Source organism: Trichoplusia ni, chromosome 14 (assembly GCF_003590095.1).
Source record: "Trichoplusia ni isolate ovarian cell line Hi5 chromosome 14, tn1, whole genome shotgun sequence".
Classification (NCBI taxonomy): domain Eukaryota; kingdom Metazoa; phylum Arthropoda; class Insecta; order Lepidoptera; family Noctuidae; genus Trichoplusia; species Trichoplusia ni.
Genome location: NC_039491.1, coordinates 5,509,445 through 5,534,565, shown reverse-complemented (window position 1 = coordinate 5,534,565; position 25,121 = coordinate 5,509,445). Strand labels below are relative to the sequence as shown.

Genomic DNA, 25,121 nt, shown 5'->3' with positions numbered 1-25,121 from the left:
AAAAATAGGTTATATATGTAAGTAGGTTTCAATTGTAGTATGATTATGATTTTATAGTAGTTATGTGGTTGTTTCTTACTTTTCCTTTGAAACGTGTTCTTACTTACTGAAACGATACTCATTTGTTACCCTGTTACGAGCTACGTATAAATCCAATATCTTTTCAATACATGAATGAAACATCGAATTGTGATGACTTTTCCTCATTGATGCGTAAATTCTAACCTTCAAGCACGTTAAACAAGAAATTATGGAACCAAAGTGCGTGTCCTACCTAAAAACGAATTCAGGTAGGCATATAAAATATAGGGCTGTCAACTACCTCACATTCTCAGGTAGACAAATTCCAGTACTTCATCTAATCATTTAGGCATATTATAAAAAAAAAACATTCAAAATGTCTAAGAAACAATACTATTTACTACGTCTAAGAAGTCATGCTATTTACTCATTAACAGAACAACGTTTGCTTAAAACAAACAATTTACCTTACTCAAGACGTGAAAAATAACTCCAAAAATAGAAAATACTGTATTATTCATTATGTATTAACAAGTTAGAATTTCTATTTTGAGGTAGGACAGCCCTAAAGACAGGCATTTTTGCCAAATTATTTACATGTGGGTTCGTTTAAATGTCGTCAACGTTTCGCTTGCATTCACTTCATTGTTCTCGAAGTGACGTCAAGACGGTGAATTTAATTGAATCCTGTTTAACGGAGGTAATCAATTTATTCATTTCGCGTACTCTGTTATGCGTTGGTATTTGTACTAATGTGAGGATAAATGTAATGTATTGTATTATAATTTTGGGGTTTTCATTTAAGACTGACTAAAATTATTAACCATATACATACTTATCTGTACTTAATTTTAATATCAACAGGTTTTTTATACCGGACTTTATTCGGAAAACTTTTTTCATTAAAATAATTTTCTTAGATAATGTCAAAACTATGCACTTGGATGAGGTCATGAAATTATATAACACCAAATATTTAGTTTATTGCGTCCATGAAATACAAAGCGACTGACATTAAACACCAATTTTGCATTTATTTTTACTGCCAATTATAATTATAAAAGCTGCCATATTATTGCAGTCAATCAGATGGATAAATATCAATTTTAATAATTGTAATGAAACCGACACTATTTAAAGCCTGGTTAAATCTGATTGATTACTACAATTAGGTTTGGCTACTTCTTAATTCTCATCAGCCTCCACACATTTCTTGCAAATATTTCTCTCAAAAATTTCCAACTTATGTGTTCGCAAATGTACGTAGATATGTATATGTGTGTGCAAAAGGCTCATATCAATTTTCCTTCAGTTTAGATTCGTTAGTATGCCAGTCAGTGTTTCACTTAACATAAAGCCACAATTCTTTCCTTATCCATTTTGTCATCTCAAGTAGGTTTGTTATTCTAGTAACGTAGGCTAGTTAAATGTTCCTTAAATTATTTGACACATATTTTAGAATGCCGATTCAATTGTATTATGAAGTAGATTCAAGCGACCTAACTTTTTCTCATTGAAAATGTCGTTAGCGTTTTTGTTAGCCGAAATAGTCTTATTTAATAGTTCCATTCATAGTAGATTCAAAAAGTACTACCTAGTAATTAGGTTCTTTCCTGCTACCTACTTATAATCGAGTAGACTTCAGTTATTTCTTTCTAAAATGATGGCTAAGTTACCCTTAAACTTATTGTTCAATAAAGCCGTCAGTATGAAATGCACGTACTGCCTTTATCAAGACTGTACATAAGGTCATTCAACTTATATATATTATGATTATTTACACTCATCCGAGGCCATGGCCCAATATGTCGCAGTCCTAAATATCTAAAGAGTAAACAGGGAAGTGCCTTGACAACAGCGGGAAGGTAAATATCTTTTGAGGTTTTATGCGCAAATGTCTACCTACAACTTTGTTATTGTTTTGGAAAATGCATTCAATGAATATTTTTGTTGAAGCACTAGCTATTGTCAAATGTGAACGAGTCACATATGCTGGCAGCTAATGATTCTCGAAACCTGAGCTTGTTTTTTTTTCAACGCCTCAAGCTGTAAGGAATTTAATCCTGATGTGGTGGTTTTACAAATATTCAAGTTGCATTATACTAGGTACCTACTTGTATGTGTTTGTATTAGATTTTTTATGGAAATTCACCTTTATACTAGTAGTGACATATTGTGATCTATCGATGTACTGTTGTTATAAAGGGTTATGTAAGTACTTAGATTAGTACGGCCCTGAGTGGGGCCAACGGGAAGTGATCATCATATTAGGAGTATTACGACGCCCTTCATTTGGTTTGAACCTAAACGGTACGCAATGTGATATTGTCATATATATTAATTGATAGTCCATGAGGTATACGTTTTAGGTTATGCCTTAGTTGCGTAGGTACCTATATATACATATATGTTTATAGACTTTTCTAGCAAGGTTTAGTATAAGCTGGCACTATGCCAGGATAGAACTATTTAATATTTTAATATATGCTTACTTTATTCGACTGTCACCGACCATACATGCATTGTTTTCTTACCGAAATCTCATCGAAAGTGTTCGTCAAACTTTTGGAACCAGATTTATTTAGATATTTAGTGTAATGGTTGTTTACTTTTCCCAGACTGAAATTTTAAAATTTAGCTAATTAAAATTAGTCAGTGTAGTTCAATTGTTTTTCTACTTCATAAAATCTATGTATATAGATTAAAAATATACCGTGCACAACCTTAGACACTGACATAATTATACAACAACACGTTTGTGATTCATATCATATTATTATTCAGTAATTGTTCTGATATTACCATTGTCTTAAGATCTAAAATGGTCCTATATTATGGTACATATAAAACGGTGAACACGTTTATTGTAATTGCATAATATCACTGAAAAACTTGACTAATATACCTACCTTAACGATTCTGTTATAAATACATATATTTTTTTAAGTTATATTATCACTCTTAAATACGATAAATGCTGGTACGCCTAAACCACGCGACTGATTTTGATACAATTTTATATGGGCCATGATATCATAGAGGAAACCTAGATAATGTTTTTAATATGCCGCGGTCGCTTCTTCGTGCGAAAACTAGTATTAAAATACATTTTCCTCTTAAAACTAATTCATGTTTATTGCCTTTAATACATAATTTAAATTAATTCTTACATGCCTGTATTCGTATTAACATTGCTCAATAGTTGAGGATGAAGACTTAAAGTCCGTCATCATCTCAGTATTAATTCGAATGAGATAAGTTTAAAATTTATTTATTTATTTTCCTTAGTCGTAAAATCAAGCTTGGTCACTAAAATTATAAAAAATAGAAGGAAAAAGTAACTGTAAATATACAAGTTTACGGATTATTTTTGTCACACATTTAAAATAATTTTCTATTTATAAAATCTGGTTGTAAATATTTATAGCCAAGTTATTGTGTATATCCATCGCAGAATAAAATATTATTTTTTAATTTTATGGCTTCCTAAAATCCAAAAACAAACAACTGTATTTGTTTTTTTACGTTTCGTTTAAATAATAGTATTGCGGTCGTTGAAGTGAGACAGCTTAGAGCTCCCGGTCGATTTTTCTAATCTGTCTAGTAATTTTAAAATTATCTAAAGTTCTTCTTAGATGAGAAGAACTATGTATGACGCACAATAAGATACAAATTGTATAGTCTTATATACGACAGGGTTCCCTGTATCTCGGCCGAAACCTCTATTGAGAACGCAAACATATTGTAGAGCGGCGTCTCTTAATTAATCAGCGTTAAAATATTACTAAAATCTTTCATTTTGAATTCGCTGTCTGAAGGCCAATAAAACATAAACTAGTTACTCAATTTAAAACGTACACTCAGAGACATAATATATTCTATACGAGATTATAACTGTTCTATAACTACATGTAATAAGTATAACTTCTAAAGACACAATACGAAACACATCTCTCGTTTGCTCATAGGAACACAAACAAAAACGTTAAACAATAAGTTTTTTTTTTGTTCTTAGCCAAGCTATTATGATTCTTTAGAACATACATACATATAGTCAGCGACTAGCACAAAAAGCAAATAGTATAAAAACATGTCAACGATGATATTATTTGCGTCGTACAGCTATTTATTATCTACCATTTTTGTAGATAATTTATAGATCTTTGCTTGGCTATGAATAATAAATTATCGATTTTTTAAACTGTAAACATTATTTTGAAATTACAATGGCTGTCATGTTTGACAGCTTGACAGATGTCAAAGATCGATAAAAAGGTTTTAGGCTTTATGTTTTTTTTTTATTTAGCTAATGTATGTAACTACGTTTATTATTCGACTGCTTAGAAAATATCATTTAACACCAAATAACTTAGCTGAAAAGCAATTTCTAAATCTTCTCCCTTGCATTGTGCAATCCGGTAAAACAATTAATTTTGAAATTCAGAGAATTTAATATAGAAAAATTATATTTAACATCCGTCTAAATCCATCAAGAATCACAATATCTAGACACGAAAGTAATACAGAGCTACAAATTTTCTTAATTTATAGTTTTATATTAATTTTGTTCAAAGAAAACCTAAAAAAGTACCGTGTAAATAATAATTAGCATCAGATTAATTTGACGAGTTTTTACATCCGCCAGTTCAAGTTTTAATGGTCTTTTATTAGAAAACAAAAACTCGTATGAATGGGTGTTTGGGCATGTGAAATCTGTCCGTAACCGACGCTACAGGTGAAATCGTAACGTAGGGTCATCGTGTTTATAAAACAAAACAAAAACGCTCATGAAATATACCGTAGTTTCCGTAGTAGGCCGCTGGTTTCCTACAAACAGGGGACGTAACAAAACCGCTTTGTTTAATTAACCTATAAACAACACGTCATATCACCTACATTTAATTGTCCTACATTGCTAATTGGAAAATAAATGAATCAATTTTATTCTTCCTTTCATCCAATCAATGATATAATACGTCTTTACTTTTCCCAGTAAATGATCCAAAGGCTGAACAATGTGTTTAATATTGGCTACTCATCTAGTACACGAAAATATTATTAAAAGGCAACGTAGCATCAAGTTACAAATATCCGGAACTGTAATCTCTAAAGTTAAGAATAACGTAAGGTTCCGCTCGCTAGTCAATGAAAAAATAACGTAAAGAGGTTATACATACAACACTAAACGAACAATCGCCTGATGAAATGTTACAAATTAGAAAGAAAACTAAAATTGAGGCACAAAACATAAAAGAGCAAGACAAAAGTATAAACGAAGTCGTTATCAACAATTCTGAGCCGCTTAAGTACACAATCATCGTACCGCTGATCATCGAGGCAATCAAGGCTGTACTGTTTATAATTTTATGAATAAATGGGCGCCTACCATCACCTCTTGAAGTAAAGTTGAGGTAGTTGTGGAAGCAAGGCACCGTTCTATGCCGTGTCGTGTGTTATCCTGCTCACACAGCGAATACGGTCTTACTCTAAAAGGTGATGTGCCATCTGGCCATAGCAAAAACACTATACATAATCAAACGCGATAGTGTCTTTATTCTTCTCCTTGAACTTTCTGTACCGAATTAGAATTCACAATAATTGATAATTGATTGATTCACAATAATAAAACAGATAAATTAAAAATACAGCGGAAAAAGCAATGCACTTTTACCAGTCATGTGATAGTTGATAAAATAGTTGACATCTATATCTCCAAAACACTAGTTGAAACACAAAATCAGTTCCTAAATCCAAAATGATCTTCAGCAATCTTGACAGATGCTGATAAAGTAGGATAACATTTTTATGGATTTTTAGTCGAATTTTCTGCCAATGTTTAATCTATAACACTGGGGGAGCTGAGGGAGCTGTAATACACTATGCAAGACTTGGATTTACTTCAAATAAAAGCCTTATATCTTAGACGTCAGAGCGCTAAGTGCCTTGTCAAAATCAAAGTGTTACCGCTGATGTGCAGGCGTATTCTTAATTAAGTGTTGTAAAATAAATACGAACATACATACTCATCGTCACGTTGCCTCAATAGCTAACACAGTAATCAACACAATCTCTATTCTTAGTACGACAAGTAGTAGTTTCATTGTTAAATTATGGGTTTCCTTGTGACATGCGCCAATACAAATTAATGTTGAGGAACTTCATCAGTGCCATTAAAAAAAAGAAAAAGTAAAAAGGAAATATGACATTTAAGTGCACGAAACTAACCGTGAAGAAACAGAAAAAAAAACTGCACGAGAAACAAATAATTAAAGTATTCGAATTTCAAATTCGAATGTCAGAACTACTGGCATTAAATAGTCTTGCTTGGAAGAAGAAATTGCGCAATAAATATTTTATTTGTAACCTTTTTTTATATTAATTGATTATAATACTCCAAGAAGGTTGTTAATAATTCAGCTAGTCTCAATTGACTACGTAGTAACTACGTTGTGTAGCAACAATCTAATAATAAATATACATTAGTATGCGTCAAGTAACTTGTACAACGTACATACTTCTCATTAATATATTTATTTCATAGATTCGAACTATTAGTTATTTACATTTATCAGTATGTCTTCAAAATGCAAACCTCCTAAATAAAATTCATAATATATCCTAAATAAAAGGCAATAAGCCTTCACGTGAATGTCAGTTTGCAGAAAAATGACAAATCTTATAAAAAAAAATATTTCTTGAATATTTATGACCGAAGCAACTGTAAAGTCCTTTATTCGATTTATGTTGCTTAGCGAATAGAGTTTTACGGTTCGATAATTAAAATAAACAATGACACAAATAATAAACTTGAGTCATTAAAATTAAATTAAATGCGTATGATGTTTTGTTGGTCCTATATATTTTAGTACTGAATCGTATTCCTTAAATTGTTTATAAAACATTAGTTCAGCTTATTGCAACGAGAAGACCTCTGCAACCTTAAAGATGAATCATATTGAACTTGATCACGAGGTTCAGCGGATCAAGGACACTTTAAATAGGAGTCTTCCTGTTTGTCCTTATGTGGCCCGATGACTACTGGACAAAGTCAGATTTTGCTTACATAAGAAAGACAGCTATAGAAAATTAGTTCTTACTGCGATTGTAATAGAGTTTGTTTTTATTTATCACGAAACTTAAAATCATCAAAGGACCTTGCTTGCACCGATGCGAGTCACGTATCGAATTATAGCAATCACTACGAGTTATTTTCTTCCATGATATTGATTCATTATGTTCGCGCCTTCTTTGCCAATTATTGTCGTAGTAATCAATTTAAACTTTTTTTTTAACAATACCAGTACGGAGATTCAGTGTCAAATAATAAGACCCTATTCTCTTTGCCTTTAAAACTGTTATTGCATTTATTTGTTCCAATTTAAGCGGCTTGAGGGTCTACCACCAGTAATCTTACAGTTGCAGAAGAGAGATGCCGTTCTACGAAGTGTAATGCGCTGTCACACTTTCGCAACTGAAATGATACTATTTTAAGACGTATCGGTAGCCCTGTTTTCGTACCCTTGGAAACGTATTATTATGATAATCGCTGTATTATTATACGTTATGTTGAATGTCTTCAGTCAACAAGTGTTCATCTCAGCATTATCATTTATTTACTGTAAGGACGTAGCAATAAAATTATCTGTTCATAAGCCACCTTTATTTGTATTTTCACACTTATATAAATAGTTTATTGTTGAAAACATTGACGTTCGCTTGTTTTACATTTCCATAATCAATTTAGCAGTTTATTTTTCTTAGCTGTGTGATAAGGATCTTGTTGCTTTTCATTTATTCGTAATTTTGAGTTTTCGTAAAAAATAATATTTGTTGATGATTTTTTTATTTCTTTTATTGCTTGAATAGCTTTATTGCAGAGTATTCTTTAACATTTCTTTACCGATGTACGTTCGATTTTGCATGCGATTTCAAAATCTCATTACAATGGATATAGTAACACATTCTTATATCCTCTACCTTTGTAATCGAGTTATTCACATTACTTTATCAAAATCGTTCAGAGCAAAAAATATTAAATTAATTCAAACTCTTGCTTCAGCAACATCCTAATTAATATTACAAATTGTGCGCAAATTGCGATCATAATAAATAACCGAGTACCCTTTGACTGGAATAAAGCGATCTCTAAAAACACTTTATCATCCATCGATGGCTAGTTTAAATAGCTTTTCAAATTAATGACTGACTAGTCAAGAAACGAAGGCGTGGAGTTTGCTTTTAATATTAATCATCTTTGCTCGATCGTTATGCTACATTTAGGTACGTTACACCATAATACATGATACGCCGTGTGAATATGCGAGGGTGTCCGAGGGTGGGACAAATTCAGTCAACCGATAACACTATTCGGGAAAAACAAAGATCAAATAGGTATGGATACAGAAAATAACATTCGAACGTCACGAAGTTCAGTAGTTTAATTTGTTTTTGTTTTTTTTTTTTATTACGACTCAATCATACTATCAATATATGAAGACGTTACAACCCCCGGTATAAGTTCGAACTGCCTCACTTGACTTAAGAGCCACATCGCAAAGAAAAGCGGCGTCAATATCAACACTCACTTGTTTTCTAAGCCTCTTATCAACAAACTGCAATAAACTACCTAATACCGTATTGTCTTCACAAACTATTACCTTATCAAAGTATATTAAAGTTTCTGAAGTGAAAATGTGTGTTTATTTACTGAAGCAATCGTTGGAAAATTTTCCACGTGTCGTGTTATGATGCAGTGACGTCATGTGTCATGATCCATCACGGTCCGGTGACTCTAAACAAATTCACCAATAATACGCTTTATGACTGAGATATTAAAGGTAGTACAGCCGACAAGAAAAGTGAACGAATTCAGGTTCACAAAATTTCAAACACAAAATTTAGATTACACTCAGTAAAAATTAAATTTTCCGGGAATTCGTAATATCAAAAATAATTTTCAAACGCAACAACAAATTGTATGTGTTTATACATTTATGTTGTTGACAATACTTACTAAGAGTAGAATATATTCCAAATGTTCGACGCAATAATTTGTACCTGTCTCATATTATTAGTGGCATAAATTCGGACTCACATCATTGGACTTTGCGTCAAGTTAATGAGGGGCAAAGTTATTTATACTTACAGGTAAATTTTCAAATTACGTTCGACCCTTTTTAGCGGTTGATGTGACATGATTTATTAAACACTAGTACAAAAAATCAAAATTAAATTTTTTTTGCAATACCTACCTCAATATTACGGTTTTATCTACTCTACATTATATAAGTTAACTACATTATTTTCATACTTAGAATGGAATAACCCATATTGCGTAACGAACATTGTGATTACTTTTAATGTTTAACATACTCGTATGTCGCCAAATGTTGATTTTATTTTAAACATAAACTTTCAACTCAGCGTTCTAGGTTTTCAACAATCATTACCTCCTATCACCTACATACATAGATAAATACTAGATCAATACCACCTACAGTAGTATCAGTATCACAGGTATCAGAGTAACAGGTAGGGGTGTCAGGCAGGTGTGTCTAGTGTCAATCTGGCCTTGTACCAAATCAACTGCTTATTTCGTTTACAACTGGTCTAAATGTTACTGGAATTAGCAGACAGAACGGCCTTACGTTACGGGACACACAGACGACCTCATCGATAAGCAATTTTATTAATAAAAAATATAGAATCACGAATTCTTACTTTAAGTATTTTTAATTATAAAAGTCACGTTTTGTTAGCTCTAGTTTTTATTAGTTTTATAAATTTTCAACATTGAGAATTAGCTACTCAAATGTAAGGACGTTTTTTTTTTCAAATGACGTACCAATTAAAACTTGACGATCGGTGAGAACTGTCTAGTAAAACTGTTACTCTACAATTAACATACAATTACGTAAATTAGGGTTGAGCTGTCAACGCTTCCTGAGAACGCTTGTTACATTACTAACTATCGTATTTTTTTTCGTTTATGTCAGTAAGCTATAACTAAGAAATAAAGTATTTAAGCCCATAGTTACCAACTATTAAGGTTTCAATAAAATAAAATTAAAGGAAATATGATACAAAGATATGAAAGCCTTTTAAGGAAAAACTGATTCCAAAATGAAATTCAATATCAGGCTGTTTAAATTGATATTGTGCAAATTATATAAAAAACGATTTAGACAGGTGGCGCCTGCGCCTGTCCGGTTTGTCAACTAGTTTCCAACTTGAGTAGAAGTAGCAGAAGTTTATGAGTACGGAACAAGGAAAATGGGAACAAGGCTGTATCATTAAATGAGTACCTTTTGAGTAATCATTTATCAAATGATGACTTGAATAGTGATGAGTGGAAGTATTAAATATCGTGCGTGATGATTAAATCGCTAATAAAAAATAAAAATAAAGAGCATACAAGTACGGGCCATTTTTATATTCTTTTGCCTACTAATCATTCTGTTTCCTACCGTAAATACACGACTGACAACGGTAATGCTTTTTATCCGTTTCCCAAATTAATAAAACAACTTTTTATCTCCATTTACTAACAAGATATCGGTAAAAACCAATATAAATCTAGAATTCACGGTCAATCGATTAATCAAGACTCATTTGAACTTGAATTTTTGCGTGTTACACAGTTAATTATTCTATAACACTAAGCTGAAAATAAAATGATGGATCGCGTGTTTGTCAAACATCAGAGCAGTGTGTACGCAACCTTGGTGGGGTCGGCGAAATGGCCCATGGGAGAGGCACTGACGCAAAGAATCAAGGTCAATTGTATTATAGTAGGCGGTCGCATCGCTCAACTATTGTTTCTGTAAGGGAGTGCGAATGGACGTATGTACAGCGGGTGGGTTGGCAATTTGCTTAATGGTATTCTAGTGAAATAAGAAATTTTATTTTTAGGTCATTATTACGGAGGAGGGTTTTCATTGTTATGAAGGAATCGAACTATTCAATGTTTAAAAGCGTCATTTTAAAACACCTTCATGAAAATGTTGCTATTAAATTTATTTTTTAACTTTTCTCTGTTTTTGTTATGAAAATAAAGAAAATATTAGCGCTAGACTGTAATTATTAATTTAGTTCAAGAAAATATGCTCAAAATTTCCTCAATAAAAAAAATGCACGTTCCAACTAAATACATTAACGAAAGTAATTGTACCACGGTGTCATGTCTTATGTCATAACGTGAAATGTGTTCATAATAACACTTGTAATTAATTGACTATTACACGTAAAACACTTATATTTTAACACATGAAGTACGTTTATTTTGAAGTACATACCCCGACGCGGTGAAAGTTTAATTCTAATAAATAATAAACATTTAGTTCCCTGACCTTTTGGGTTTGGCATTTAACTTGAAATCGATATTTCTAGTACCTGCCAACGATCCTAAAGTGTTAAATATAGTAAAGTCAATGAAATATGTATAGTTTCGAAGGCGGATCGAAACCTATACTTCTCTAGAAATGAAGTAATTTACTTGAAATCATTTTAAACTAGAGTCTGCGGTTAAATGGAATTTCTATTATGAAATAAAGTTGGTAATAAATAATTACACCGGAGAAGCAATCAAAGTTTATCCTTATAATTATCTATAAGTACTAAGACCTTATGATTATAACAAGCGCCATAAGCAACACATTTCAATACATAACAATATTTTATAGTAATTGTCTTACCATAATACAATGTTTTAGTAAGTTAACCTTTGGCGCCTTTTCCTTGTTATTTTTCTTCATGGTGCATGGACCAGACAAGTTTCATTTATACATTTTAAAATGTTTTAAGTTGTCTAGGGATCTTGTAAGTTAAGTACAAGTTTCAAACTATCCAATAAAAATTGATCTGTAAAACTAATTGAGAACAATAAGAAGTTTATTGCTACAGAAAAAGCAGAATTATTTGTAAAAATACAGAATTACAAAATAAATCTCAATTACATTGATTCAAAAGTAAATTAATGAATTAATAATCACCAAGTACGATTAAAGAACAATGCTCGATAAAAAATACAAAAAAATTGTGAATGAAAAGAATGATCTCATCAATATGTAACAGATCAATCACCTAGTCTCTACGTTATCGAAGCAAGATTATGACGAAGATTTTGCAAGAAGCTATAAAATAGAATTATCGTACATTACCATTGGGAGATTGAGCGTTGGCAAGTTACTTCATGATAACACTTAAAAGACTGAAAAAAAGAACAGACTTAAAAGTCTTAAATATTATGTTACAAGTACTGCGTAATTAAGGTTTTTTTCAAAATGAAAAGAGCTGGTCACTTTGAATACGATTACAGTTACACATGTACAATACAAAAACATGATCTTATTTTTACAATTTAATGTTATTATGTAATATATAATGCTCATATTATTTAATTGAATAATTTATTCACGGCTACAATTAAATAGTTCTTTACAATTAAATTTGATGACCAGGGCCGGATCTAGGGGCCCAGGGGCCCCGAGGCCTCGAGGAGTGGAGGCCCCCTTTCATTGGGAGTGCTGGGCCCCTAGTCATAGTGGGCCCCTAGGCACTGGCCTAAAGTGCCTTATGGATAATACGGCACTGTTGATGACGCAAATCATAGCATAATTTTTTAATAAGAAAATCGTACTAGAATAATGTGATAATTATATAGATTTTTTATAGTTCATAGAAGTAGGTATACCTTTAATTTACGTTATTGTTTGCTGTATACATGTAATGACGTCAAACAATAGTCTGTAGGTACATAAGAATCTAACTTAATAAGTTTTTGTTTACGACTCATGTAAAAGAGAGCCGGTTATTTAAAAGGCTCACACGTGGACCTTGGAGAACTGTATTCAATACTGAACTTTATTTTTGAATACGTAAGATCTAAAAGTCTAATAACCAAAAATGTAAGAACTTGTCACAAGAAAGAAGAGACAATCTAATCCCTATTCTAATGCTTACTATTTTTCTCCAAAAATATTACTATTTATCAAAAAACTCGGATCATTGGTTCAAGAACTACACATTCTATATAAACACACAAGCCATCAAATGAATATGTATTGCTCTACATCTAAACCAAACATTTCAACGATTTAATTGCAGTACTAACTTAAGGATGAGTATTTAGTTAACCAAAATAAGCTTATATGGGAGAGCTAGGAGTGTCAATACTATGTAGAGTCGAGTTTGTAATTAAATACTGGTTTCGAGACTGGAAGTAGGTAGTATAAGGTACAAGTTGATAACCCTTACGAAAGCTTAGCCCTTAGTAATGGTAATTATAAAGCCGTATATCATACAACTTACGCAAGATAATATTCAATCAAGCCTCAATAATAAATCAACTAGAAAGTGAATATATTGAATTGAAACTTGAGGATGTGAAAAAGTGATCTTTATTTCATTTTTCCTACTCTATCATAATTAATTTTATAAGACTCTTCCCATTCAGCGAAGTTTTGAGCATCCATCATTGCCATAGCTCACAACGAGGTGGAGATTTCAAATAAATTTTAATTAAAAAACTAAATAACGTCCATAGTTTTATCACATTCCGATAATTCAGTAATGAGAAAGACAAGAATATTGAGACGATGTATAAATAGATGGATCACTTTATTGTTTGTGACACAATACAAGATCGAGTAAGAATATCTGCATGATATTAATACTATACCCGCATTACTTAGTCATGTTAAATTATTCACACGGTATGTAATTATTACTAGGATAATTTGCGACTTACTTTTTTATAATTTACTTGTGACTCTACAAAACTAAGTTTTACGAGAGACCGAAAGATAGGACAAAAAAAAATCATCTGACAAAAGTACAGAGCAGATTTACGGTTTTTAGATTGACGGTTCGTCTTTTATTAAATCACAGTATTTGAAAATGTAATAAATATATTTAACGGACTCTACCGCGGTCTGTACCCGGAAGGTACAGAAACATAATTTCCCAACGACAAAAGGCATTCAGTAAATCCACAAATAATTAAAAGACAAAACATAAAAGTTAAGAGCTGTTCATAAATCGAAGGTTACAGATTTGTAGGCCTTGTTTATTAGGAAGACGCAGTTATTACAAGAAATGTAACGTACGTAGAATAATGAATGTACAGCCTTAAGTGGCGGTGATAAGCGACGTATCCTCGCACGGTGTATTGTTTCATCCTCTTTTATCTCCATCAGTCGACGCATTGACAAGGTCACAGCGGTCCTGTCTTCACTACTAACACTCGCAAGGTTAAACAAGAAAAATAAATAATAAAATCATTTTGAATTGTGGAAAGACATCTCGAATTCTTACGCGCGGAGATAAAATTTAAAAACAGATCGTTTCTCATTAAACAAAACTTTACATATGTCGTGGAAATGTTTACAGTGTATTATTTACTTTGAGATAAATAGTAATGGACTTGGAAATAAAATTTATACTGTTAAAGACTTCGGTGTAAACATTTTTTGTAGCAAGAAACTGAAGGCAAGATCAATGATTACCAGTTAAAAACGGAAGAAAAAAATATATTTAGATTTATAAATAAATAGATAGCGATAGAGCATGGGTACCTATTCGATATTATCTAAGATAAATAGTTTAATGATTTTCTAGCTACATATAGCTTTATGTAACGACATTTAAGTTAAGACATCTAATATAAACCGGATATATGAAATGTACCTGATGTTAGCAATTGGTGTGGTTATCATAAATAATATTTTATTTTGGTAACATTTAGTGTCGGATCTAATACGATTGAATCCCCTTTTATTACTGGATATTTTATCAAGGCTTACATAGCACTTCATATTTGATATGTGAATCTAAACTTTGACGACGTGCAGCATAAAAAAGCGACGAAATAAATGTTAATGTATTTGTTCCATAAAATATTCTACTTTCAAGTTCCAAAGAATGCCTTATAAACCCTCTGTCGGCTGATTAGTGAATCAGTGACCGTTCACTTGTTGAATCCAACAAAAACACTTGCAGGACCTGTTTTGCCATCTTCGATAATGTCTAGAAGACGAATTTGTAAAGAGGACATTTTTTACATTTAATTGAGCGGAGCGAGCACGCGGCGAATACTCGAAATTCGAGTAACGTAATACGCTTCAACTAGATTCAGCGGCACGCTAAATGCTTATTCTAATTATTGTATAATGGGCTATTAACAATCGGAGCCACTTTAATTTGATATTGAAAGGTAAAAAATTGGGTTCACACAGTCTTGTTCAGTTTATACACATTTACAAAGGACTTGTGTATTGTAAACTCTACCTTATTGATTACTTTCTGTTAATGGTTTTCATTCTAGAATAAAAGCCTTCTAACGGCCTGTTCAGACTTGATGTGCAAATTAAACATACTCAACCCTAAAGAGACATATTAAGAATCGATGTTAAATGTTATCGGTCGAGACGTTCAAATTAAGTATATGACATCCCTAAAAGTCACGTGACTTATATTTTTTATTTATTGGTGTATTTTATCATCTGGCTAATAAGTATACAAGTTGAACGTCACGGAACACGAAACAAACTTTTAACCTCACTTACGCTATGAAACCAGAAACTAAAACGAAGGTAAATTGCTATTACTGTCGTGAACGGAACACAGTCCAAATATCAATTAAAACTGGCCAATAATGGCCAGCACGACATATCCAAGGTATTGTACTTAGACTTTAGAGAACGAGATACAAACAAACTGGATAACCGAAAATTATACACATATAGGTAAGGTAAGTCAAATACTGCTACGATTTCGATCCCTTCACGGAATTTGTATTATCATCAAATGTTTGCTCCAAGTCTGGGTATTACAGTGTATGTGATTCAAATGTTTGTAAAACATAAAAAAGTTGTCACCAAAGAGTATTGACTCACCGACTTCAATAGGGATGACATCTGTTGTCAGCTGGACGACAACTGACACGTCATACGTGTCGACCTCCAGTTTTTCAACGATTTGCGACAAATAAACGCACGTCAGTGTCGCAGACGAGACATCGTAATTCTGTCCGCGTCACGACGGTTCACACACAAGATAATATTCACTTTAAACACAGAACTAGGTGGAACAATTTGATCAAGTGATTTGATCAGAAGTCACTATACTGGTTTTTTCGTGATCCGTCACTGTAACAATGAGAATTTCCTCTTCCGCTGCTCGATCAATTGTTTAGAAGCTGTTCGTTGACGTTCAGATAAGCATCGAGATTTTTTATCGATATCTATAAGAAAAAAAAATATGTTTAAGTTCCGAAACAATTTATTCTATAAACGATTTTTTTTTTTATTATGGCAGTGCTCCTCGTAAAAGTTGGGTATTAATGTTTTAATTTAATCAAGTCGAGACTAAAAATAGCAGAGCTTCAACCTAAATTTGATTTATTAACTGGCCGGACCAAGGTTAAAGCAAACCTAATAAATTGATTTTGTCTGATCGAGCTTTGAATTAGTGATTAAAGATATTTTTTACGACAAAGCCATTAGAAATAATATTTAATCTTAATAATTGACCTTATTGTGTACAATTTTATTACTTTACAATTTTTAATAACAGTACTTATATTATTATTTTAATTAAAAATGTTTAGAGCAAATAATTGGTTGACAATGTTAAATAATACAATAGCATGAAGGTTTTCAGGATCACATGAATTTTACCATTCTGAAGTTATTTACTGAAATGTACAATCACGCGTTATGTAACATTTGAAAAAAAAATTTCGTAGTAGGTATATTGAGAAATTTCTCTGTAATTTCCATTGAGAAGTTCACCGTCATACTTTCGGAAAGTAAAATCCAATAAGCGAAAACTCAAAAGTCAACCCTTACATCTTGGTACTTGCTACATATTCACTCTTGCATTCTCAGTATTTTAATATATGGAAACTTTAGTATATATTCCAAGACCCATTATCTATAGGTACAGTCAAAAGTTGACGGAGAGACGTGAATAAAATCAACGAACAAATGTACACAACTAGACAATTCCACTTATCTTTCAGCTACGTCACTGGTGGTTTTTGTCACATGCCTCTGTATAAATAAAATGATCATAAGAAAATTTTCTTAAATTCGGATAAGTATGAAGTATGAACAGGTGTATGAACATCAAGTTGAAGGTTTTTAATTATTTGGTGCATATAGAGGTGTTTATAGTACGATTAAAAAGCACTCTTTTCCTTAAATGTCGATAATAACTCAATTTACCTTAGCTATATGAATAATCATACCTAATTATTTTAAGGTTGTGGAATTAGAAGATAGATTTTTTACGACTGATTAAATTAATATATTTTTTAATTTAGTGACGTAACATTGAGCAATTATTTAATCCCATGTTTTTAATGAGTAGTTAATTTATTTAATGAGACAATGTTAAAGTGTACCTCTGAGCAAGAAGTGTACAGTTTTATTTAATTTATACTCTAAGGTTAATCTGATAACAGTTAGACGTAATAACTTGTTAATGTGTTTTAAACCAAAACTATTATGATTTCCAACGAACCATTAACTAGCTACTAATCAGAGGCGTTTTGCTCTGCGCGAACGCATTGCACGCACGTGATCGACAGAAAAACGCGGGCTGTCACAGTTTTACCCTTGAAGCGTTCAACCAAAGAACTTGTCAATGTAAAACAACAAATTCCACCAAGATTCTACACATTTAAAATATTCTAATTGCTATTATATACAATCATAAATAAGTACGTACATTCGTTACACTGATAACTACCTCTCATGTACTGAAAATAAAACTAGGCATACTCAACATAACATGGTAATTGAAACGTTATTTTCACTAATCTCAGCTCATTTAGCCAAGTTGACGTAAAAAGCCTAACGTCTGAAATCACCATAACAATGATACAACATTAAAATGCAGATAACAAACGGAGTTTTCCGGATAAATAATACAAAAGTATGAATATTCATGAATGCCGTAACTAATTGTAGGGAGCACTGCCACTGAAATAACTTTTGATCACTTAACTTACATCGGGATTTCGAGGCGTCAATGTCAAGTGCATCCACAGTACTATTATTTATCACTTTCGATTGTATGGCATGGAGATAAGTGCATCTCGTTCGAACAATGCGATGTAAGGAACACGCGATAAGGTAAAACGTTCGTTCGGCGGTTGTACCTGTTTTGCACCGCGCGCGTGCGACTGCCGCGATGTTCGACGCACGAATGCCGCCAAACGACTTGACCATTGTTTACTTCGATAATTACATTTTCATTTCGATCGAGTTTACGGGTCGAAGGCTTCGCAAGCGGAAAATCTTATAGCTCAACGTCATTACCTGCGCTTGTTGTCGACCGATTAGACGAGTTAGAAAAGTAAGTGAATGTATTTGTAGTTTTTGGCAGTCAGATGGCGCGAGGCGTGAAGTCGCTCATACTTAATTCAAAGCTTACGAATAAATCTAAACTTTTGTATAGATTTCAACGGTTTGTTTGTAAACTTCTTATATTTCTTAAAATATTTATGGTACGTCAGATAAACAGGTTAAATAGGTATACATATAGATAAACAGGATTAATCGATTTTAAAACAGATTAACTATTTACTATGTTATAGTTTTTAAGCTAGCAAGGTGATATATTTTTAAAATAATATAAGTAGGTACCTTTAACATAGTGCAGTAAACACATCGAATGAATGTTAAATGATAAACTGAAAGGCATGGCCAAGAAATGAAACTGCGTATTAAATATCAAACGCTGCATTACTAACATTTACATAAAGAATTATTTGTATTAACCGTGACTTATATTATAGTTTCTATATGATTTTATAAGACATTTGTTATTATAGCAGATAATTTGATTGCTAGTTCTAGCATTTTATTCCAATTTACTTCAAATGACCTTCGACTTATTGAAATAATGATGTTCTTCAAAAACAATTTTTATTTCCTGTAAAAATTCCTGTGTATTTATTTTTGTCATGTATTTTCCAAAACAATGGCGTAAATTCTATTCAAGGAGACCACAATTCTCTAAATTTATGACGTACCTAATGATGAATATTTTTTACAGTATCATTAGAAGACGCTATCTCAGGATTAAATAAAATCCTAACTTATATCCATAACCACGCGGCCGAATTAGCACACAACATCGAATAAATAATAAATAGTATTCCAATCCCTTTTTTACTAGACCCGTGATTACCAACGACATACACCCAACCTTTACAGTTTATCTACCAACGCATATGAAGACTAAACCTAAATATAGCTACCCCTAGCTAGTAAAACCTGATACAGTCGTGTCTCTTTGGCCGTGACATTTGAGTTACTATCTGTACCAAACTATGGTTCAATTAACATGCAAACAATTATCGACAACGTTCAACGCCTCGCGTTTGTATAGATACAACTTGAGTTAAATCTGCATAGCTTCTTGCTTAACTTTTTGTTGTTTATTCTATTCTAATTCTTGAATTCTGTAAGTGTTAATTATATTATTAAAGTGGACCAGTATAATTTTAGGTCTAATTTTGAATACGAATTATAAGTATCGTGTTTGTGTAATTTTTTAAAATTATAATTAATAAAGTAATAAAAACAGGTTTCAGTCTGAATTGAGCTATTGCTAAGAGTTAGTTTCTTTTAAGTTATTTCACGGTTCTCAAGATGCTCGATATCAGAACCGAAAAAAGTTCTAATAACGCATATGCGAGCATTTTTGGCAAAAAACCGTGGCTTACCTGATAAGCTACCCTAGAGAATGAATCCAATATTATATCATTTGGAAAAAAATGTGAGGTCTTAAGACATAGCTTGATGTGAGTAAAACAAGTGGACAGGCAGCGGTGCCGGATTATCCGTTTTTATGGTTAGTGTAAGAGACCTTAAAAATAAGTATTATTAATTTACTATAAAAAATTGTTCCCTATCAAACTTTTCAATTTTACGAAATATTTAAGTGCCTCTATTAATATCTTAAAAGAGAGAACGTAATATTTTTTATAAGAACTAAAAATAAAAGAAAACCAGTAGTGACAGTGACAGCATATACATACATAAAGACTTCTCGAAGAAAACGTTAAAGGAACTCATTTGCATATGCGTATTAATTGAAGCAGGCTAGTATTTATATATAAAGAAAAAAACTTGAAAAACGGCTGTATAGTTGAAAGGCTTTTGAGATAAAATGCAGAGAAAAATAGCCATTAGATAATAAAATAAAAAAACAAACGAGGTTCAAGGTTTTTAATATTAAGTGGAATCTTTCACACGATCTTAGTCCCGAAAGTTAAATAAAAATAAAATAAACTCATTACATTCGCAGCATGCAAACTCGTGACGAACGAATCGCTGTCGGCAATACTTACCAGTAATTTTACTATTATACTTAATTTTGCTTAAAATTAACCAGCTACCTTTTAAATTAATTTAACAACTGTGTTAATGGCTAGTTGACGTTTTAAAGCCTTAAAACTTTAGTGTTTAATTTAGTAAGTTAAATACGTATGATCGTGCAAAGTGTAATAAACTCAAAACTAAAGACTGAAAGAAAAATTAAAAATGTAGGTACATTAAGGTCCAGAAACGTATTAATTTAATACAATATACTTTGCAAAAACGCAATCATATTAAATTTACTTTACTTAAACTAGTACATCAAACAATAATTAAGTTTTAATAAATAAATAATGAAGACGTTGAAATGGTAAGTAAAAGTATGTACCCTTATATTTTGTAAAAATGTAGAATGTAGTAATCAGTATATCAAAGCATCTTAAATTGTTAATTTCTTGATTCAATGCTGCCCTGGTATATGATTTCGATACTTACTATGTCACTTTCAGTTTTATAAAGCGTGTTTCTATAATTTTATTTATCTGTATAAACAAGAAATGTGGACAACTAGATTTTTCCCAGCACTCAAACCGGTATACATTACTTAGGGAAAATTAATTGATAGATAAACCAAGAATTTAATAATTTCTGTTTCTAATACAGTGAAGGATTGACCATTGATCATCGCGCCTGCATGCAAACTGAAGATGAAACTAAAACTTTCGTGGAATCCAAATTCCTTCCCTATTTTCTTGACCGCGACAGTTTCAATAAGAATCAAGAAAACAATTTTATATAAAAGGTTTATGTATGTAACAATTTTATGCATCTAAGTACTCAGGAAATCAAAACACCAATGTCAACAAAACAAAAGAGAGAAGCGTAAACTCGTTGTAAACTTGAAAAGTAACTTCTATAACTGATTCATGAAGGTTTATTATGGAATAACGTGCATGATTATTATTTAATTAGATGTTAGACAGTTCCTTATGCAGGTATGTGACTGACAGAATCTGCATTTGCAGCTCATTAAGTAAGCATTACGTAGAGTTACATATTCAAGTGAATTCCTCAAGAAAACTAATTTGAATAATTAATTTCTAGATAAGGTTCTGGAAAATAGAAGAAAAGTTCTGAGAAATAAAAAAAACTGCTCTCGTCGGATATAAATTTTCGTTAACATAAATAATGTGTCCTGACTTATTTCGGCAAAGACTGCGCCAATGTCGTGAAAGACCGGCCAGCAGCAAAACACGAAAGCTGTCATAATTATTTCTCGCAACATTCGAAAAGTGCGTGCCTCAGGATCCAAATCGATACTTTTGATAGGGTAGTCCTGCCACTAGCGAAAGATTTATAAAAGTAAGGTATATTTAACGGTTAACAAATTTAAGGGAATCAGTTTCTGAAGTCATTTATGATCCTGTAAAACAGTTGAAGATCGATTTTTGCTTCTATTAAATTTATTAGTTCAATCATCTAATAAAGAAGACGAAAAAGACAAAGCTACACAAAAGGTAAAATTTTTGAAGCACATAATACATAGTTCGTCACTGTTCCAAGATTTTTAACATCTAACAATAAATATTTCTCGAAGAAAGCGTTCTAGCCTCTTCGTAAGAATGAACAGGGAAACGTCTAGACTAAGCATAAATAAGCAAATCAAATTACATTATACATGTCTATTAGATGCACTAAAATTTGACGCAGGTGACAAATCTGTTTTCATAGATCACCTCGGTTTGGTGGTGAATAATTAAAGAGCAATTTAAATAATTCGTAATCAACGCTAAAATAAAAGCAAACTTTAGCATTATTGTCGCATTTTTCCTTTCGCTATAGTCACGTTTTCTCATCGCATATGTCTTGCCGGTTCGTTGGTTCCCTTAACTGTTTCAACTTAAGTAGACTATCTTCTCATATATGTTGCAATAATATGCAGTTACTAATTTCATAATAATATGCAGTTGAGCCGTTAAATATGTTGTGAGAAGTTTGACCTCTCTTAAACTATTGTAATAGTTTCATAGCTATTCATAGAATCCGGAGGAACCGTCGAATGATTAACGGAAACCTCGCCTTAAACATTTCTGCAAGAGTTTCAACCTTTATGTTAATGCGTATTTTACGAAGTTCGAAAACTATGTTTGGATAGCGGTCTTCACAGTATTCATCAAAATTCAAAATGAAACCCACTTTAAGTCTTTACTCACAGCTGTAACACATTAGCCATGATAGCTAGATAGCGAAAATTATCACAGATGATTTATTAAATAATACAGTCAGCAATTCTTGTTCCGGCAATGAATTAGACGGGGGATAATTTTTTGCAAATTCTTTTTAATCTAGCGTATTTTTGATAGCATCGCAAGTCAAACTTGCAGCAGACCGGTTTTGTACAGCAAATCCTTAGGTAGTAACAAATTATTTTCATTACAGAATTGCAGATTTTAATTTAAGACACTATACTGTAACTTGTTTCTCGAAGCAGGAAAATTACGATCCCACTTATTTACTTATTAATTAACTTGTAGAATTTATACTTAGAGATGCTAATTCATAGCTTAACCTGACAATAAAGTTGTAATGCCATGCAAATAAGGTGTTACTTATTACGGAATACGGGTAAATACGAGTAATCATTGCATAACACCCTACAATCGTGACGGGTATAATCAGGATTCATGATGATGAAGATAGAATCACGAATGTGTCTGGAAATATGCTCATAGTGATAATTTTCCTTAGCGATGAATTGGTAATGTGAAATCTTTGTTTTCCGGGACTCTGGCAGAATAGACGTTGGAACACATAATAATCTCATTATTAATTTGACGTTCTTTAATCACATATTATGGTCTTGTAAAACTTACGTGTACATCTGTTCAACAACGGAACTGGTGATTGAACTTAAATTATTTGGATTCGAAAATGTCACCGGGATATGTCTGTTTTAACCCAACGATTTTTTTATAGGTCCTTAATAAAACCTCCCTTTTTTGAAGTCGATTAATGTTTAATCTTGGGATTAACGAATAGGTACTTTCTGTTTGAAACGACAGAGAGTTTCTAAACAAAAATAGTTTAACCTTTTTCTTTTAGGTACATGGTTTTATTTCTATGTCTGTATTAGTAACAATAACAACCAAAAAAGTTGCTGTTTTGCGTCAACCGTGGACTTTGTGCTTTAGATCACAAAAATATTCCAAATCGCTGGAATAACCCAATTTGCATCTGAAGTCCAATCAACAAAACCATTGGACTTTGTTTTTGCAATATCATTGTTGTTGCCGTAAGAACCTTTGATCCTTATTTACTTGGTACATAATAAGCTACAGATGAAGCTGAAGAACAACCAATGATACTGAGGATCAAAGATTAATAAAAACATAAAGTGGTTTCGTACTCAGAAAAGATTAAAGTTGGACTTTGTCTTAAAGTCATCTTTGAACTTCGTTTGTTGCGTAACATATTAAACGTTATAACTTTACAAAAACCCCCATGGGACTTTGTCAGAATTTATGTTTATGACGATTCATATTTCAAACAATCTAAACTTATAAACTCAGCAAGATTAATGTATGACCGATTTCGCTTTGCCATCCTAAAACAAAGCACTTTTTAAGTAAAGCTACAAAATTATTACAATCACCTTATCCGGATTTCTATTGAATCAAGTCCAGAAATGCGAATTAAAAAGAAGTTTTTAGGGTTCCGTACCTCAAAAGGAAAAAACGGAACCCTTATTGGATCACTTTGTTGTCCGTCTGTCCGTCCGTCTGTCCGTCCGTCCGTCCGTCCGTCTGTCAAGACCCTTTTTCTCGGGAACGCGTGGAGGTATGAAATTTATATTAATTACTCAGGTCTACTGTCCCTTGAAGCTGTGAAAAAATCAAACTTCTAAGGCAACGCAATCAAAAGATACAGCCGTTTATGCCGCAAATTTTCGACACTTGCAAGGGAATCAAAACCTACAGGGTGCTTCCCGTGAACTCAGAATCTTGAAATTTGGTACGAAGCAACGTCTTATACCATAGATAAAGGAAAAATTACAAAAACCATAAATTTTTAGTTACATCACATAATATATTTTTTTTTAATAATTTTAAACTTACTACCCATTTCCTCATAAACGCGTAGAGGTATTAAATTGAAATTCATACCAAATACTCAGGTCTATAATACCTTTAAGCTGTAACAAAATCAAACTTCTATGTCAACGCAATCAAAAGAAACAGCAATTTAAGCTGCATATTTTGAAACTCGCAAGTACTCGCAAGGGAATCAAAACCTAAAGGGTACTTCCAGTCGACCTAGAATCTTGAAATTTGGCACGAGGCAACGTTTTATAGCACACATAAAGGAAAAATTCCGAAAACCTTAAATTTTTAGTTACATCACATAATAATTTTTTTTTTAATAATTTTAAACTTACTACCTATTTTCTCATAAACGCGTAGAGGTATTAAATTGAAATTCATACCAAATACTCAGGTCTATAATACCTTTAAGCTGTAACAAAATCAAACTTCTATGTCAACGCAATCAAAAGAAACAGCAATTTAAGCTGCATATTTTGAAACGCGCGAGTACTCGCAAGGGAATCAAAACCTAAAGGGTACTTCCAGTCGACCTAGAATCTTGAAATTTGGCATGAAGCAACGTTTTACAATCGAGTCATATATATTTATATGACTCGATTGTCGTAATGAACGAACTTTGTAAACCTTGCAGGTTTGTACGGAACCCTCGGTGCGCGAGTCCGACTCG

The 25,121-nt window shown here is 32.2% G+C and overlaps 2 protein-coding genes across 3 annotated transcripts in view; one reads left to right on the top strand and one right to left on the bottom strand.

Annotated features, from left to right (window-relative positions):
* Positions 1–25,121, top strand: part of LOC113500655 — a 193,507-nt gene that overhangs the window by 68,443 nt on the left and 99,943 nt on the right. The gene's annotated exons all lie outside the window — the stretch shown is intronic.
* LOC113500653 overlaps positions 1–25,121 on the bottom strand; it is a 211,262-nt gene that overhangs the window by 120,565 nt on the left and 65,576 nt on the right. Inside the window, exons 1-2 of one of the 2 annotated variants that reach the window (XM_026881513.1) lie at positions 18,035–18,232; positions 15,915–16,261 (exon numbers count right to left, since the gene is read on the bottom strand). The exons of the other annotated variant lie outside the window; for it this stretch is intronic. The gene's annotated coding sequence lies outside the window, so the exon portion shown is untranslated. Of the gene's footprint in view, positions 1–15,914; positions 16,262–18,034; positions 18,233–25,121 lie in introns of those variants that run through there. 2 annotated transcript variants of the gene reach the window in all.